Source organism: Coregonus lavaretus (assembly GCF_964263955.1).
Source record: "Coregonus lavaretus genome assembly, chromosome: 33".
NCBI classification, from domain to species: domain Eukaryota; kingdom Metazoa; phylum Chordata; class Actinopteri; order Salmoniformes; family Salmonidae; genus Coregonus; species Coregonus lavaretus.
Window position 1 is genome coordinate 30410743 of NC_140020.1, and position 18334 is coordinate 30429076.

The window sequence follows — 18334 nt, forward strand, 5'->3', positions numbered from 1 at the left end:
CTCAGAGTACACGTCCTGGTAATCCGTCTGGCCCTGCGGCCTTGTGAATGTTGACCTGCTTAAAAGTCTTACTCATATCGGCTACGGAGAGCGTGATCACATAGTCATCCGGAACAGCTGGTGCTCTCATGCATGCTTCAGTGTTGCTTGCCTCGAAGCGAGCATAGAAGTGGTTTAGCTCGTCTGGTAGGCTTGTGTCACTGGGCAGCTCGCGGCTGTGCTTTCCTTTGTAGTCTGTAATAGTTTTCAAGCCCTGCTACATCCGACGAGCATCAGAGCCAGTGTAGTACGATTCAATCTTAGCCCTGTATTGACTCTTTGCCTGTTTGATGGTTCATCGGAGGGCATAGCGGGATTTCTTATAAGCGTCCGGGTTAGAGTCCCGTTCCTTGAAAGCGGCAGCTCTACCCTTTAGCTCAGTGCGGATGTTTCCTGTAATCCATGGCTTCTGGTTGGGGTATGTACGTACGGTCACTGTGGGGACGACATCATCGATGCACTTATTGATGAAGCCAGTGACTGATGTGGTGTACTCCTCAATGCTGTCTGAAGAATCCCGGAACATGTTCCAGTCTGTGCTAGCAAAACAGTCCTGTAGCTTAGCATCTGCGTCATCTGACCACTTTTTGTTAGAGCCAGCAAAGGGTGCTTGACATTTTTTAGGCAGTGGAATTACTTCCTTCCACGCCTGTGGACGCACACTCCTTTACTAGTGAAATAGTGATTGAAATTATTGGCAATATCGAACGGTTTTGTTATAAATGACCCATGAACTGCAATGAACGACGGAGATTAATATGGGTTTTCTGCCCATGATATCATTTAAGGTACTCCAAAGTCTTTTTCCATTGTGTTTATGTAATTAATCTTTATTTGGTAATATAATTTATTCTTATTTTTGTTAAGTTTAGTCACAACATTTCTCAATTTACAGTATGTTGACCAATCAGTTGCAATTGGCATGCTGAATGCAGGAATGTCCACCAGAGCTGTTGCCAGATGATTTAATGTTATTTCTCTACCATAAGCCACCTCCAATGTCATTTTAGAGAATTTGGCAGTACCAGCCTCACAACTGCAGACCACGTGTATGGCGTTGTGTGGGCGAACGGTTTGCCGATGTTTTCGTTATGAACAGAGTGCCCCATGGTGGCGGTGGGGTTATGGTATGGGCAGGCATAAGCTACGGACAACGAACACAACTGCATTTTATCGATGGCAATTTGAATGCACAGAGATACCGTGATGACATCCTCAGGCCCATTGTCATGCCATTCATCCACCGCCTCCCTGGCAGTCACCTCCTTCTCACACTCCTTCTACACCATCCACATCTGGACCCTTCTGGAAGGGAGTAGAGCCCACAGCTGCACTTAGGGAGGATGAGGAGATGATGACCAGTGGGGTGATGCAGTGGCACCCCCCCAGAGCCTCATCCATCACCGCATACCACTTCCAGGATGTGGCTGTGGCCTCCCCTCCCTCTGTGCTGACTCCGGTGGGGGGCGCTTTGAACTCCTGAAGATTTGGGAAAAGGATAGCTTTCAGCATCAAACATACTTCATGTAAAGCCCTGTAAAAGGTATTATGGTATTATTTGTGAACTTTCTGTAGATACACTAATGTTCAAAAGTTTGGGGTCACTTAGAAATGTCCTTGTTTTCGAAAGAAAAGCAAAAAAAAATTCCATTAAATTGCCAAGAAACTGAAGATCTCGCACAACGCTGTGTACTACTCCCTTCACAGAACAGCGCAAACTGGCTCTAACCAGAATAGAAAGAGGAGTGGGAGGCCCCGGTGCACAACTGAGCAAGAGGACAAATACATGAGTGTCTAGTTTGAGAAACAGACGCCTCACAGGTCCTCAACTGGCAGCTTCATTAAATAGTACCTGCAAAACACCAGTCTCAACGTCAACAGTGAAGAGGCGACTCTGGGATGCTGACCTTCTAGGCAGAGTTGCAAACAAGTCCAGTGTCTGTGTTCTTTTGCCCATCTTAATCTTTTATTTTTATTGGCCAGTCTGAGATATGGCTTTTTCTTTGCAACTCTGCCTATAAGGTCAGCATCCCGGAGTCACCACTTCACTGTTGACTTTGAGACTGGTTTTGCTGGTACTATTTAATGAAGCTGCCAATTGAGGACCTGTGAGGCATTTGTTTCTCAAACTAGACACTCTAATATATTTGTCCTCTTGCTCAGTTGTGCACTGGGGCCTCCCACTCATCGTTCTGTTCTGTTTAGAGCCAGTTTGCGCTGTTCTGTGAAGGTAGTTGTACACAGCGTTGTACGAGATCTTCAGTTTCTTGACAATTTCTCGCATGGAATAGCCTTCATTTCTCAGAACAAGAAGAGACTGACGAGTTTCAGAAGAAAGTTATTTGTTTCTGGCCATTTTGAGCCTGTAATCGAACCCACATTTGCTGATGCTCCAGATACTCAACCATTCTCAAGAAGGCCAGTTTTATTGCTTCTTTAATCAGCACAACAGTTTTCAGCTGTGCTAACATAATTGCAAAAGGGTTTTCTAATGATCAATTAGCCTTTTAAAATGATCAACTTGGATTAGCAAACACAACGTGCCATTGGAACACAGGATTGATGGTTGCTGATAATGGGCCTATGTACGCCTATGTATGTGACACTCTGGCTCCGGGACTTTTGTATTTGAGCCAGGGTGTATTTGTTTTGTGGGGTTTTGTTGTGGGGTTTTGTTGTATAGGGTGTATTCGTTTGGTTGTGTTTTGGGTGAGTTATTTGTGGTGTCGTGTGACTCCCAATCGGAGGTAACGAGTGTCAGCTGTCGGCTCGTTATCTCTGATTGGGAGCCATATTTAAACTGTTTGTGTTCTCATGAGGGTTGTGGGTTTTTGTTCCTGTTTAGTCTTTGTCACTATTGGACTTCACATTCGTCGCTTTGGTTTGTTGTTTTTGGTTGCTTTAAGTAAATAAAGTCAACATGTTCTTTTCACTCGCTGCGCCTTGGTCTCCTTCACTCCTCGACGAACGTGACAGAAAAACCCACCTTAAAAGGACCAAGCAGCGTGTCAAGCGGCAACAGGATTTATGGACGCCTATCAAGGATTCATGGACATGGGAGGAGATACTGGATGGAAAGGGTCCTTGGGCACAACCGGGAGAATATCGCCGCCCTCGTGAAGAGCTGGAGGCAGCTAAAGCCGAGAGGAGGCGGTATGAGGAGGTAGCACGGAGTCAAGGCTGGAAGCCCGTGGGTACTACCCAAAAATTTCTTGGGGGGGGGCTAAAAGGGAGTGTGGCGAAGTCAGGTAGGAGACCTGCGCCTACTCCCTGGACTTACCGTGGAGAGCGAGAGTACGGGCAGACACCGTGTTACGCAGTAGAGCGCATGGTGTCTCCTGTACGCAGGCATAGCCCGGTTCGGTACAGTCCAGCTCCACGTATCGGCCGGGTTAGAGTGAGCGTTGAGCCAGATGTCATGAAGCCGGCCCAACGCATCCGGCTACCAGTGCGTCTTCTCGGGCCGGCGTACATGGCACCAGCCTTACGCATGGTGTTCCCGGTTCGCCCACATAGGCCGGTGCGGGTTATTCCACCTCCCCGTACTGGTCGGGCGACGGGGAGCATCAACCCAGGTAAGGTTGGTCAGGCTCAGTGCTCAAGGGAGCCAGTAAGCCTGCACGGTCCGGTATTTCCGGCGCCACCTCCCCGCTCCAGCCCAGTACCACCAGGGCCTACACCACGCACTAGGCTTCCTGTACGTCTGCAGAGCCCTGTGTCTCCTCCACGCACTAGCTGTATGGTGCGTGTCTCCAGCCTTTTCCCACCAGTGCCTACACCACGCACCAAGCCTCCAGTGTGTCCCCCGAGTCCTGTGCGTCCTGTTGCTGCTCTCCGCACTAGGCCTTATGTGCGTCCCCAGGGTCCAGCATGCCCTGTTCCTGCTCTCCGCACTAGGCCTTATGTGCGTCCCCAGGGTCCAGCATGCCCTGTTGCTTCTCCCCGCACTAGCCCTGAGATGCGTGTCCTCAGCCCGGTACCTCCAGTTCCGGCACCACGCACCAGGCCTACGGTGCGCCTCAGACGGCCAGAGTCTGCCGTCTGCCCAACGGGGCCTGAACTGCCCGTCTGCCCTAAGGCGCTTGAACTGGCCATCTGTACTGAGCCTGCAAAGCCGCCCGTCTGCCATGAGCCTTCAAAGCCGTCCGCCAGACCGGAGCCGCTAGAGCTTTCCGCCAGACAGGATCAGCCAGAGCCTTCCGCCAGACAGGATCAGCCAGAGCCTTCCGCCAGACAGGATCAGCCAGAGCCTTCCGCCAGACAGGATCAGCCAGAGCCTTCCGCCAGCCATGAGCAGCCAGATCCGTCAGCCAGCCATGAGCAGCCAGATCCGTCAGCCAGCCATGAGCAGCCAGATCCGTCAGCCAGCCATGAGCAGCCAGATCCGTCAGCCAGCCATGAGCAGCCAGATCCGTCAGCCAGCCATGAGCAGCCAGATCCGTCAGCCAGCCATGAGCAGCCAGATCTTTCAGCCAGCCATGAGCCGTCCAGCCAGGATCCGCCAGAGCCGTCCAGCCAGGATCCGCCAGAGCCAGCCAGCCAGGATCCACCATTGAGTCCGGGGCTGTCCCTTAGCCCGATGCTGTCCCTTAGTCCGGTGCTGCCCCTTAGCCAGGTGCGGTCCCTTAGCCCGATGCTGTCCCTTAGTCCGGTGCTGCCCCTTAGCCAGGTGCGGTCCCTTAGCCCGGTGCTGCCCCTAAATCCAGGTGGGGTAAGTTGGAGGGTGGTCATGTGGAGGAGGCTAGGGAAGCGGGTGGTGACTAAGGTGGGGTGGGGACCACGACCAGGGCCAGAACCGCCACCGTGGACAGACGCCCACCCAGACCCTCCCCTAGACTGTAGGCTGGTGCGCCCGGAGTGCGCACCTTTAGGGGGGGGTACTGTGACACTCTGGCTCCGGGACTTTTGTATTTGAGCCAGGGTGTATTTGTTTTGTGGGGTTTTGTTGTGGGGTTTTGTTGTATAGGGTGTATTCGTTTGGTTGTGTTTTGGGTGAGTTATTTGTGGTGTCGTGTGACTCCCAATCGGAGGTAACGAGTGTCAGCTGTCGGCTCGTTATCTCTGATTGGGAGCCATATTTAAACTGTTTGTGTTCTCATGAGGGTTGTGGGTTTTTGTTCCTGTTTAGTCTTTGTCACTATTGGACTTCACATTCGTCGCTTTGGTTTGTTGTTTTTGGTTGCTTTAAGTAAATAAAGTCAACATGTTCTTTTCACTCGCTGCGCCTTGGTCTCCTTCACTCCTCGACGAACGTGACAATGTAGATATTCCATTAAAAAGCAGCCGTTTCCAGCTACAATAGCCATTTACAACATTAACAATGTCTACACTGTATTTCTGATCAATTTGATGTTATTTTAAAGGACAAAAAAATTGCTTTTCTTTCAAAAACAAGCACATTTCTAAGTGACCCCAAACTTTTGAACGGTAGTGTAGGTAGACTGCCACATATCTTATCAAATTGGAGTGCCAATGTGAAACAGTAACGAGTGCAGCTCCCCATTACTTTCACCATAACAGGTTATGTGCACTGAAACTAGCTAGACCCATGCAGGCTGTAACCATTCAGGTAGAAACTAATATTGCGTAGCATGAACATTATAATCAGCTCAACACAGACAAACCGAATTGACAAATCAGGAGAATGAGAAAAAAATAGTCTTGGGACCAGCACCACTGTGGAAAACAGAAATGTAGGCTACCACGTTACTAATGTTAGCTATAGCGAGTGGCAGTATGGCCACATGACTTATTCAAAACCTTTTTTTTGCGGCATTTCTCCTGCCTTGTTCGCCACTGAATTAAATGACTAGTATTGTCATCAGACCATTGTATTTACAATAGGTTGCTAGCTAGCTAACATTTACATTTACGTCATTTAGCAGACTAGGCTAATGTTAAATATGAAGTTACAGTTTGAACAGTTATAAATTCTAGTCCTACTAAAGCATGTAGCTAGCTAAAGGCACGGCAAGCGGCAGGCAGCAGATCTGTTTTCAAAGAAGTAATGTAATGATGAAATAGTCATTATCATTTTAAGGAGAACAAAAACAACATACATTTGAACACCACCGCAGAAGCTTCACTATTTGCCATCTTCCAAATTGTTTTGTTGTTTACTTGAAGAGATCTAGCTATGAAAACTCGCAGCCCCACTCCTCCAATGCATTGTGGCTGTGAAATTCCCGAAAAGTGTACAGCGAATTCTACTAGATGAAAAGCCAAAATGAGTATAACATCCTGGCATTTAAAGCATACTAGATTTTAGAAAATTCACATATACAGTGTAGGTGGTGGGCCGAAGCATCGTATCTGCTTTAGTTTTTGAGATGATCAGTACCTGGCGAGGGAGGAGCTGGTTTTTACATATTGTGTATATTTATTTATTCTGAATACAATTCTGTTTGTAGGCAATGTCAATTCTTGCTATTTTTTTCATGTTCGCTAGCTGGACAGGCAAACGCTGCCAAGTACTAAACAGCAAACCAATCAAAACCTGTGTACTATCCAGTTACCATCTCTGCTGATCACGTCTGCCAATCACATTCTCCGTATCTAAGGTACTAAACACAACTGGTGACAGCTTGAAAGAGATCTCCCTCTGACAAACTGCTATGGGTAAAGAGTTTTTAATATTTGTAATCTATTTAGTTATAGAAATATGATACCATCGATGCAAGCTGTAAAATAACTCATATCTTTACTTAGAACGCAGCAACCTTATCAATGCAGCTAGCTAGCTTCAACAAGTAGACCTGTTGCTAGGTAGCAGCAGGAGCAGATAGCTTTATCACTAGAATGTCATTCTGGGACAGGGAGCATTATCTATCATTATTCCAAGTAATAATGTAAGACTACAAAAATGTATAGAACAAGTATTGTAAAGCTAATACAGTCATCAAGGCAGGACTCACTAATTTAATTCATACTGACAAATAAGAAATGCCACATTACCCCTGTCAATAGGCCTAGTTGGAGTAAGCTACATATTGTACACCATATAATGTGATATAACCAAAGATTGTTGGTATCCGTTATTGGACGTTACAGGTTTGCCTATACAAAATGGCACCAAAGATTCTTTAACAGACCTGGTATTGACGATACTCTCTTCGTTATCGATTCTGGAAAAAAAGTTATCTTATACAGGATTTACTATATTTTACAATCTTTCTGAGTTTTCTCTGGTGTTTGTAGAACCACCTGCAACTGGACATGAACATTTATAAGATATACTGTTTTCCAGAAAGAAGAGAGTATCACCAATACCAGGTTAGTTGAAGAATCTATGGCTGCATTTTGTATAGTCAAACCGGTAACATCCAGTAATGGATACCAAAAATCTTTGTACACCAGATAATGTGATATAACCAATCTGTACCTAAATTGGAATAGGATGCAGAGCACCCTGCCTCTGTCCTTATCCTAGTAGCCTAGTTGTTTAAATTTTTTAGTCTGTCAGGATGTTCAATTCTACCTCAAAAACTACAATCCTCTCTCACTTTTGTCTCCCATAATCTATTCAGCTCTCCTCTCCTGTGTCCTGCTCCCAGAGATCAACCAAGTGCTATTCACCAAGCATGTGCTCAACTGATTCACTCACCTGTGAGGAGAACCATCATACTGCAGTTTGAACTAGCCCTACCATCGCTATTAGACATTGAGACCACATATGCATTTGCCTGTTGTCTTTTCTTTGTGGTTTTTGTCTTATACAGTCTACACAGTCTAGTCCATTTTAGAGTTGAAAAGCACGAAGTACAGATACACATGCTTGTTAGAGCATCTCAAAGACTAAATTCAATATAGAATCCGTTTGACGAGGTGAGGAACAGATTATGTTTTACTATGGTAACATGCAGTGATGATAATTATATTGTCCCCATCAGGAGCCCAGGCTTTAGTCATAGATGGTAGAGATCTCGTCTCTGGACTACATGATTTTAAGATTGCATTCCACTAAGGCAATTCTCTCTCTCTACATCCGTTGGCTACATTGGTGACCAGGGTGGGATCCTTTCGATACACCTATGGGGCCTGGGCACACAAATTCTCCTAGAGGGGGGAATACTGAAGCATGTGTTGATGACAGTTCTACTGGCATAGTTGGTAAAGTGCTTATTTTTGGACTGCAACGTTGTAAGATTGTGCCCCTCATGGTACTTCTCGCTCTATAGATTGGTAGGTTACACTATATTTAGATACTTCAAATACTGCCTGAGACACCTTTGCTATTTGTCTCCATACTCAATAAATGGTGAGAAAACATGAAAACAGAAAACATGACTCACACTCAGTCATAGTTAGTAGTAGAATAATGGATTGGGAAGAATTTGGCACGTCAACTTTTAGAAGGTTAGTAGGAAAGTTAGGCTAATCATTTAAATGTCTTAAATATATTCACATTCACTAAACATTTAGTATTTGAAACTCAAACATTCATTTCCCAACTGCTTTTTCTATAATCCTGCAGTGGTCCTCTGTAGCTCAGCTGGTAGAGCACGGCGCTTGTAACGCCAAGGTAGTGGGTTCGATCCCCGGGACCACCCATACACAAAAAATGTATGCACGCATGACTGTAAGTCGCTTTGGATAAAAGCGTCTGCTAAATGGCATATTATTATTATTATTATTATTATTATCATTCTCCATACCTTATATTCCCATGCATCCAACATGGTATTGGGCAGCTGCTGACATTTGAGAACTCATCTGGTTTACAAATCAAACTCTGGTAATCTTATTGCAGAGCACATTGTATAAATTTTGCCCAGCTGTTTTTAGAGAAGATTGTATTGCTAGGTATGCTATACAGTTGAAGTCGGAAGTTTACATACACCTTAGCCAAATAAAATTCCTGACATTTAATCCTAGTAAAAATTCCCTGTCTTAGGTCAGTTAGGATAACCACTATATTTTAAGAATGTGAAATGTCAGAATAATTGTAGAGAGAATGAATAATTTCAGCTTTTATTTCTTTCATCACATTCCCAGTGGGTCAGAAGTTTACCTACACTCAATTAGTATTTGGTAGCATTGCCTTTAAATTGTTTAACTTGTGTCAAACGTTTTGGGTAGCCTTCCACAAGTTTTCCACAATAAGTTGGGTGAATTTTGGCCCATTCCTCCTGACAGAGATGGTGTAACTGAGTCAGGTTTGTAGGCCTCCTTGCTCGAACACGCTTTTTCAGTTCTGCCCACAAATGTTCTATAGGATTGAGGTCAGGGCTTTGTGATGGCCATTTTGCCACAACTTTGGAAGTATGCTTGGGGTCATTGTCCATTTGGAAGACCCATTTGCGACCAAGCTTTAACTTCATGACTGATGTCTTGAGATGTTGCTTCAATATATCCAAATAATTTTCCTTCCTCATGATGCCATCTATTTTATGAAGTGCACCAGTCCCTCCTGCAGCGAAGCACCCCCACAGCATGATGCTGCCACCCCCGTGCTTCACGGTTTGGATGGTGTTCTTCGACTTGCAAGCCACCCCCTTTTTTCCTCCAAACATGACGATGGTCATTATGGCCAAACAGTTCTACTTTTGTTTCATCAGACCATAGGACATTTCTCCAAAAAGTATGATCTTTGTTGCAAACCGTAGTCTGGCTTTTTTTATGGCGGTTTTGGAGCGGTGTCTTCTTCCTTGCTGAGCAGCCTTTCAGGTTATGTTAATATAGGACTTGTTTTACTGTGGATATAGATACTTTTGTACCTGTTTCTCCCAGCATCTTCACGAGGTTATTTGCTGTTGTTCTGGGATTGATTTGCACTTTTCGCACCAAAGTACGTTCATCTCTAGGAGACAGAACGCGTCTCCTTCCTGAGCGGTATGACGGCTACGTGGTCACATGGTGTTTATACTTGCATACAATTGTTTGTACAGATGAACGTGGTACCTTCAGGCGTTTGGAAATTGCTCCCAAGGATGAACCAGACTTGTGGAGGTCTACAATTTTTTTTCTGAGGTTTTGGCTGATTTCTTTTGATTTTCCCATGATGTCAAGCAAAGAGGCACTGAGTTTGAAGGTAGGCCTTGAAATACATCCACAGGTACACCTCCAATTGACTCAGATGATGTCAATTAGCCTATCAGAAGCTTCTAAAGCCATGACATCATTTTCTGAAACTTCCCAAGCTGTTTAAAGGCACAGTCAACTTAGTGTATGTAAACTTCTGACCCACTGGAATTGTGATACAGTGAATTATAAGTGAAATAATCTGTCTGTAAACAATTGTTGGAAAAATGACTTGTGTCATGCACAAACCGACTTGCCAAAACTATAGTTTGTTAACAAGAAATTTGTGGAGTGGTTGAAAAACGAGTTTTAATGACTCCAACCTAAGTGTATGTAAACTTCCGACTTCAACTGTATGTGTTGGATATGCTGTGCTGGCTAATATGCATATGCAGCTGTAGTTTTTAAACCTCCATTCTAGCATACATGCCACACACACACCTATCTACATGCTTTTATTTGTGTTTCTATGCAAAGTATATGATTTAATGTTTCTTTAAGCCTGCAGCAAGTTACTTGAAATGAGACATATAATCATGCCAAAACATGATTCAAAAATGTAATTCAGCAGGAAAATTTACATTTACAGTAGCTGGCTAGGCTAGTCAAACTGTAACACTGGCTACCTTTCAATAAATTGGCTAAATGGTCAACAGAGTTACCTCTTCATACAATCAAGACAATTTGTATTGCATGCTGCATTTTTCAAGTGCTGTCACGATCGTCGTAGAGAGTAGACCAATGCGCAGCGTTAGTTGCAAACATATTTTATTTATATAATGAATGCACGAAGAAAACAACAAAACGAAAACGTGACGTCCTCGGTCTAACACAACCGACACGGAAACAAACCAACACGGAACAAGATCCCACAAACACTAAGGGAAACAGACTGTTTAAATATGGCTCCCAATCAGAGACAACCAGCAACAGCTGACACTCGTTGCCTCTGATTGGGAGCCACTCTGGCCAACATAGAAATACAACAACTAGAACTCCCGACATAGAAACACAACACATAGAATATACACACCCTGGCTCAACATATAGAGTCCCAGAGCCAGGGTGTGACAGTACCCCCCCCTAAAGGCGCGGACTGCGACCGCGCCTCAACATAGACAAACCAGGGGAGGGCTGGGTGGGCATTCCTCCTCGGAGGCGGTTCCGGCTCCGGGCTTGACCACCACCCTCCAATAATCCCCCCGTAGCGCCCCTGGTCCGGTCTGGCCCCGCTGGCTGGAGCTGGACTGGACATCGTAGGAGCGGATTGCTTCAGCTCCGGTGTGGAGCAGCTGACCGGTACCTGACCAGGCACCAGTGACCCAGGCACGGGTTGTGCCGGACTGACGACGCACACCCCTGGCTTGGTGCGTGGAGCAGCAACGGGCCGGACCGGGCTGACGATGCGCACCCCTGGCTTGGTGCGTGGAGCAGGAACGGGCCGGACCGGACTGACGATGCGCACCCCTGGCTTGGTGCGTGGAGCAGCAACGGGCCGGACCGGGCTGACGATGCGCACCCCTGGCTTGGTGCGTGGAGCAGCAACGGGCCGGACCGGGCTGACGATGCGCACCCCTGGCTTAGCGCGTGGAGCAGCTACGGGCCGGACCGGGCTGACGATGCGCACCCCTGGCTTAGTGCGTGGAGCAGCAACGGGCCGGACCGGGCTGACGATACGCACCCCTGGCTTGGTGCGTGGAGCAGGAACGGGCCGTACCGGGCTGACGACTCGCACCCCTGGCTTGGTGCGAGTGGCAGGAACAGGCCGGGCCGGGCTGGCGACGCGCACCGTAGGCTTGGTGCGAGTGGCAGGAACAGGCCGGGCCGGGCTGGCGACGCGCACCGTAGGCTTGGTGCGAGGAGCAGGAACAGGCCGGGCTGGACTGGTGACGCGCACCGTAGGCTTGGTGCGAGGAGCAGGAACAGGCCGGGCTGGGCTGGCGACGCGCACCGTAGGCTTGGTGCGAGGAGCAGGAACAGGCCGGGCTGGGCTGGCGACGCGCACTGTAGGCTTGGTGCGAGTGGCAGGAACAGGCCGGGCTGGGCTGGCGACGCGCACCGTAGGCTTGGTGCGAGGAGCAGGAACAAGCCGGGCCGGGCTTGCGACGCGCACCGTAGGCTTGGTGCGAGTGGCAGGAACAGGCCGGGCCGGGCTGGCGACGCGCACCGTAGGCTTGGTGCGAGTGGCAGGAACAGGCCGGGCCGGGCTGGCGACGCGCACCGTAGGCTTGGTGCGAGGAGCAGGAACAGGCCGGGCCGGGCTGGCGACGCGCACCGTAGGCTTGGTGCGAGTGGCAGGAACAGGCCGGGCCGGGCTGGCGACGCGCACCGTACACTTGGTGCGATGAGCAGGAACAGGCCGGGCCGGGATGGCGACGCGCACTGTACACTTGGTGCGAGGAGCAGGAACAGGCCGGGCCGGGCTGGCGACGCGCACCGTACACTTGGTGCGAGGAGCAGGAACAGGCCGGGCCGGGCTGGCGACGCGCACCGTACACTTGGTGCGGGGAGCAGGAACAGACCGGACCGTACTGGGGACACACACCACTGGCCCTACACCGGGATCTGGAACGGGCCGGACCGGACTGGTAACACACCCCAGTATTTCTCGCCGTGCCTCTACACCTTCCTTCCCTTCCTTGACCAGTGGCCCCCGTAACCTGGCGGCCTCCTCTGCTAACCTCCCAAATCGCCCTGTGGCAGCCTCCTGCTGCCCAGTCGCCCATGCCGTGTGCTCCCCCCTAAAGATTTTTTGGGGTTGCCTCTCGTCCGTCCGACGACGACACTGTTGACGCCGCTGCTCCTCTCTCGCCAGGGCCTTAATTTTAGCCCATGGCCCTCTTCCCCCGAGCATGTCCTCCCAGGACCACCCTTTGCCCACCTGGGCCATCGCCACCCTCTCCAGCTCCTTTCCTGGCGCTTCCTCCCATGTCCAGGCTGACTGCTCCTGGACACGCTGCTTGGTCCTGGAGTGGTGGGATCTTCTGTCACGATCGTCGTAGAGAGTAAACCAATGCGCAGCGTTAGTTGCAAACATATTTTATTTATATAATGAATGCACGAACAAAACAACAAAACGAAAACGTGACGTCCTCGGTCTAACACAACCGACACGGAAACAAACCAAACGGAACAAGATCCCACAAACACTAAGGGAAACAGACTGTTTAAATATGGCTCCCAATCAGAGACAACCAGCAACAGCTGACACTCGTTGCCTCTGACTGGGAGCCACTCTGGCCAACATAGAAATACAACAACTAGAACTCCCGACATAGAAACACAACACATAGAATATACACACCCTGGCTCAACATATAGAGTCCCAGAGCCAGGGTGTGACAAGTGCACTCAAAAACGTATCTTATTTCAGTCTTTGGGAGCTCATCACACAAATACAGAAAGCGGCTCTATTTTAAATTTGAGGCTGTGTTTACAAATTTGCAGTTCGGCAAATTTGCCTGAGCAGACAGGGTGTTGAAATATACTTTTTATGATAATGTGCAAGAATTGAAGGTGCCAACATTTTTATAGTCATCATAAGAATGTTTTACTATCATATACAAAAAATCAGCTCCTCCCTCGAAGGGGATCGATCAACTTCATGTTTTTCGGCTTCGGCCCACCACCTAATACTGTAAAATGTTATATTTTTGTATACTGAGAATGTGTCGTGTGCGATTGAGTTGTTACCCGCTATTCGTTGTTTTCTGTAGTGCATTTTCATTTTCATAATTTTAGCAGACGCTCTTATCCAGAGCGACTTACAGTTAGTGAGTGCATAGAATTTCATAGTGCATCCTCATATCTAATTAATCAGCTGTTGTCAAAACTGAAATGAGTATGACATCTGGTCATTTTCAGTATACTCGATTTTCGAAATGTCACATACTATAAAGCTTTCACAAGTATGGGTATTGGACACGGCCCCGGTGTCTTTTGGATATCTCAATTATTCTCCTCGCATCTTCTCTCCTCGCTCAAAACCCATTGGAGGAGAAGGTCAGAGGGGCGGGACATCTGGCTTTCTCATCCAATGCGTTTTGAGAAGGAGGCGTTTCCTTATTTCCTACATTATCGGGCGCACTTCTGAAAGTGGTAGTGCTCTTTTTAGGCCACAATAGAGAGCAATAGTAATGGTTTCTTTTTGTAGGCACTAACTCCGTCATGGCTCGTTGGTCAAAGGGGAAATTAATCAGGTTTATGGAGGGTTTTTGAATAAATGCCGAAAATAAGGTCTGTGGTAAACACAGGCTTAGGAGATCTTATATGTTTTGTTCTATGAGATAATCTTCATCAGCCAATGTCACTTTTTGAGAATTTTGAAGCATTTATGTAATCAAAACAAGAACATAAAGCACATTAAGGCTTCATAATACATACAGGTAATTTTAACTGACTAATATTATCTCATAGAACAAAATGTATAAGATCTCCTAAGCCTGTGTTAACCTCAGACCTAATATTCGGTGGTTTATCCCCAAAAAACATTCTTTCCCCATTAATTTTCACCATAGGAATGGCTGAACGAACCAGAGGTAACTCATTTCCGTTTTTCAGGGATCTTAATAAAACAATATTACATCGGATATCCTAAACAATATTCCATGTGATTCTTATAGAATGGGATTTTTACTAAATACAAAGAGCACAACCAATGGTTTCCATTATGTGATTTAATGGCAACATGTGGCTGTTAGTCAGGCCCAGCAGAAAGCACTCCTTGGCTCCTGAAGACAGCCTGGCAGAAACCTCTCTGGTGTTGTTTTAAGGCGTCCACATGCTTCCCATCCGAAACAGTTTGTGCATATATTATGGTCATTTTGGTCTTTCGCAAGGTTTTTTTCGGGTGTTCGTGCGCACACAAAAAAAGATTGAGTTAAGTGTTTGTTGTCATTCAACGATACACGACTAGTTTTCATGCAATTTTTTTCATTGACAAATACTGCACCAAACATCTTAGTTAGATGTAAAATTGCACAACTAAGATCTCCTCTGCAAAAACTATTCTGACTATATAGTTGAATGACAACAAAGACTGGCTACGACATCTCAAGACAGACAAATAGTATGCAAGCACACTCATTCGGCTAGGCGCCAGCCAAACCGAAGCATGTGGAAGCCTGTTTTCTGTACCACTGGGCCAAGGTAATACTATGCTACAGACTCCAAATACACGGACAGAGATGCCAAAATACGCTTGTAGGGAATGACGGTTTATGTGGTCAGGGTCCACTGAGTGAGTTTCATTGAGGACACCTGCTGTCGGGTGTGGAGTTATTAGGGAAAGGGTGTTGAAAATGGTTGACTTGACTGAACATAGACAGATACATTTGGAGAGATATAATGTGTGACTTTAGTTCACCAACAAACAGACATGCTTACTGTACATTAGCTTGGTGAATGGGACCTACCCATGCGCAGGTTGACATAAAGTTTAGTCAATTTTGTTCTAAAGGCAGAAAAATAATTATTGTGTTACAGTCGTCAGACAAACGTGACAATATCTCTAAGATACAACTGGTCTCCTGACTTGAAGCGAGCTAGCAGCAACATGCTAAGCTAATCAGTGCAAGCTAGCTAGCTAAGCATTTAGAAACCTCTTAGCTACTCTAATTGAATTAATAAATAAAGCTAGCTAGCTAGGTGTCGAACAAACAAGTGAGTAATTTGCTTTATTTAAATGTTATGTTGAATAATTCATATGAACTTTAAAAAATGGGGATGGACAGATATGCTGCCCTGGGGGCAGCAACGTAAGATGCTAAGCTAAAACTAGCTATTTGGTTAGCAGATAGCTATCTCTTGCTAATGTTGAGTCATAGAATAGAGCTATCTAGCTAGTTAGGTCTCGAATATACCAGTAACTCAGCTCCCACTTATTACAAATATTTAGTTGATTAAGCTATATGTACTTAAAAATTGGAATGGACTGTTATGCTTCACTACAGGCAAAAACCTAAAATGCTAAACTGAACTAGCTGGCTAAGCAGATAGCCACCTCTTACTGAATTGTAGAATTGAGGTAGCTAGCTAGCTAGGTCTCAAAAATGCCAGTAAATGGAAAAAATGTAAGAAGCAAAAATAAGTGGTAAGAGATTAAACTTAAACTAGAAACTGGAATGCACTGTTTAAATGCTGCTCCAGGGGCATTCATGTTAGTTTGGGTAAAGAAAACCATAGGATATAATTTAGATAAGTCCATGACTGACTTTTTTGTATTACCTTTTGTGCTTGAAGTCTAATCTTAGGGCATCAAGTGATTTTGACCCAAACTAACATTACTACATTTACATTTACATGAATATCATTTAGCAGACGCTCTTATCCAGAGCGACTTAAAATTGGTGCATTCAACTTATGATAGCAAGTGGGACAACCACTTTTTTTCTCTTTTTTTATGGGGGGGTGTGGGAGGGGGGTAGAAGGATTGCTTTATACTACCCCTGGGAAAGCATTTAAACAGTGAATTCAAATGGCTGCCCGAAGGGCAGTTAAGATTTGGTATTACTTTTTGTGCGTGAAGTCTACCCTTAAGGCACCAAGTGATCTTGATCCAAAATAAAATGTCTGCCCCAAGGGCAGCATAAACAGTCTGTTCTAATTGTTGAGTTTATATCGCTTATTCAACTAAACTTTTAATAAAACAAATGTTAACCTTTTCACATGTACCAAAAAGCGGGTTTTTCTACAGTGGTCCCTGTTGTGTACACTCAAACAGGTGTGATTAGAACGCATATTTAGAACGTCCAACAAACATGGTGCCACACATAGCTGGCAAATAGCTTAGCATTAGCTAATTATAATCAGTACAACCTTCAAAAAAGTATTTTACACACATCATAGGTGTCCATTACAACCTATGCAATAATCAGAATGCATTATTTGTCACCAGTAAATAAAATGAATAAAACTGTGACTAAAACTGTAAATACGTTACGCTCCATACATACATACATACATATTGTATGCTACAGTAGAAACGACAATACGATATACAGAAAATAAGGCACTTACTTTGATAGGAACGCACACATGTCCAAAGTTATTATTTGTAAGGAAAACAACAATGAAGGCAATGTGAGCGCCAGACAGAAAATGTGCCAGTTCGTGCAAGACTGTACAAATGTCTGCATACTTGATCTGCGGAAACACTGGAGAACTGCTTGGGCTCTCCTCGAAGACAGAAGTTTGTTTGGCTCAGTAAAGCCTCAAACAGAAATTGTCATCAACACTGAAATGGGCTACTTTTAATGTGAATCAATGAGGAGCCGGAACACACCTCAATTCAAACTGTTGTTAGAAAATAAAACTTGTAAGAAAATAATTTGAAATTGACAAATTGAAACCTATAGTAGCCTATAGATAATTAGCAGGTAGCGTGTGTTAACTGTCCTGTTGCGTAACAATCACATTTTGGAACAGTGCATTCTGACATCACGTGCATAAAACAACTCATGCTGGGGCAACCATTAGAGATATTTGGAACTGACGTGTGAAAAGATTAATTGACCTACTGGCAGATTTGAGAACTAACTTGCTAGCTATTTCTATTTTATAATTTAACATTAGTAGGGGTAACAATTTATTTGGATAGTCCATCTGTATATGCTCTACAGACTATCTGTAACATTTCAACTAACTATCTACTAACCCTAGCCCTAACCCTAACCTTAACCCTACACTTAACCCTTACCCTAGCCCTAACTCTAACCTTACCAAGAAGTTGCTTATCAACAGATAGTAAGTTGCTTATTAACAGATAGTTTGTTGATATTATGACCATCTGTAGAGCATCTACAGATGGACTATCCAAATAAAGTGTGCCCGTAGGAGGTAGCCCTCTGTTCAGAAAAGTTAAATTTAGCTTAGCATTTTACGTTTATGCCCCCAGGGAAGCATAACAGTCCATTCACATGTTTTGGGTTATATAGCTTATTCAACTAAATATTTTGATAAACTAAGTGGGAGCTGATTTACTGACATATTTGAGACCTAGCTAGCTTCATTCTATGACTCAACATTAGTACAAGATAGCTATCTGTTAGCCAACTAGTTCTGTTTAGCGTAGCATTTTACATTACTGCCCCCGGGGCAGCATAACTGTCCATCCCTGTTTTTTAAAGTTCATATAGCTTATTCAACTTAACATTTCAATAAAGCAAATGTTAGCTGACTTATTTGTATATTTGACACCTAGCTTGCTAGCTCTATTTATTATTTCAACATGAGTAGCTAAGAGGTTGCTAAATGCTTAGCTAGCTAGCTAGCTTGC

General features: G+C 45.4%; 1 protein-coding gene across 1 annotated transcript in view; it reads left to right on the forward strand.

Annotated features, from left to right (window-relative positions):
* LOC311108674 (MAM domain-containing glycosylphosphatidylinositol anchor protein 2) overlaps positions 1-18334 on the forward strand; it is a gene marked incomplete at both ends in the record, with an annotated part of 397367 nt that overhangs the window by 365632 nt on the left and 13401 nt on the right. The gene's annotated exons all lie outside the window — the stretch shown is intronic.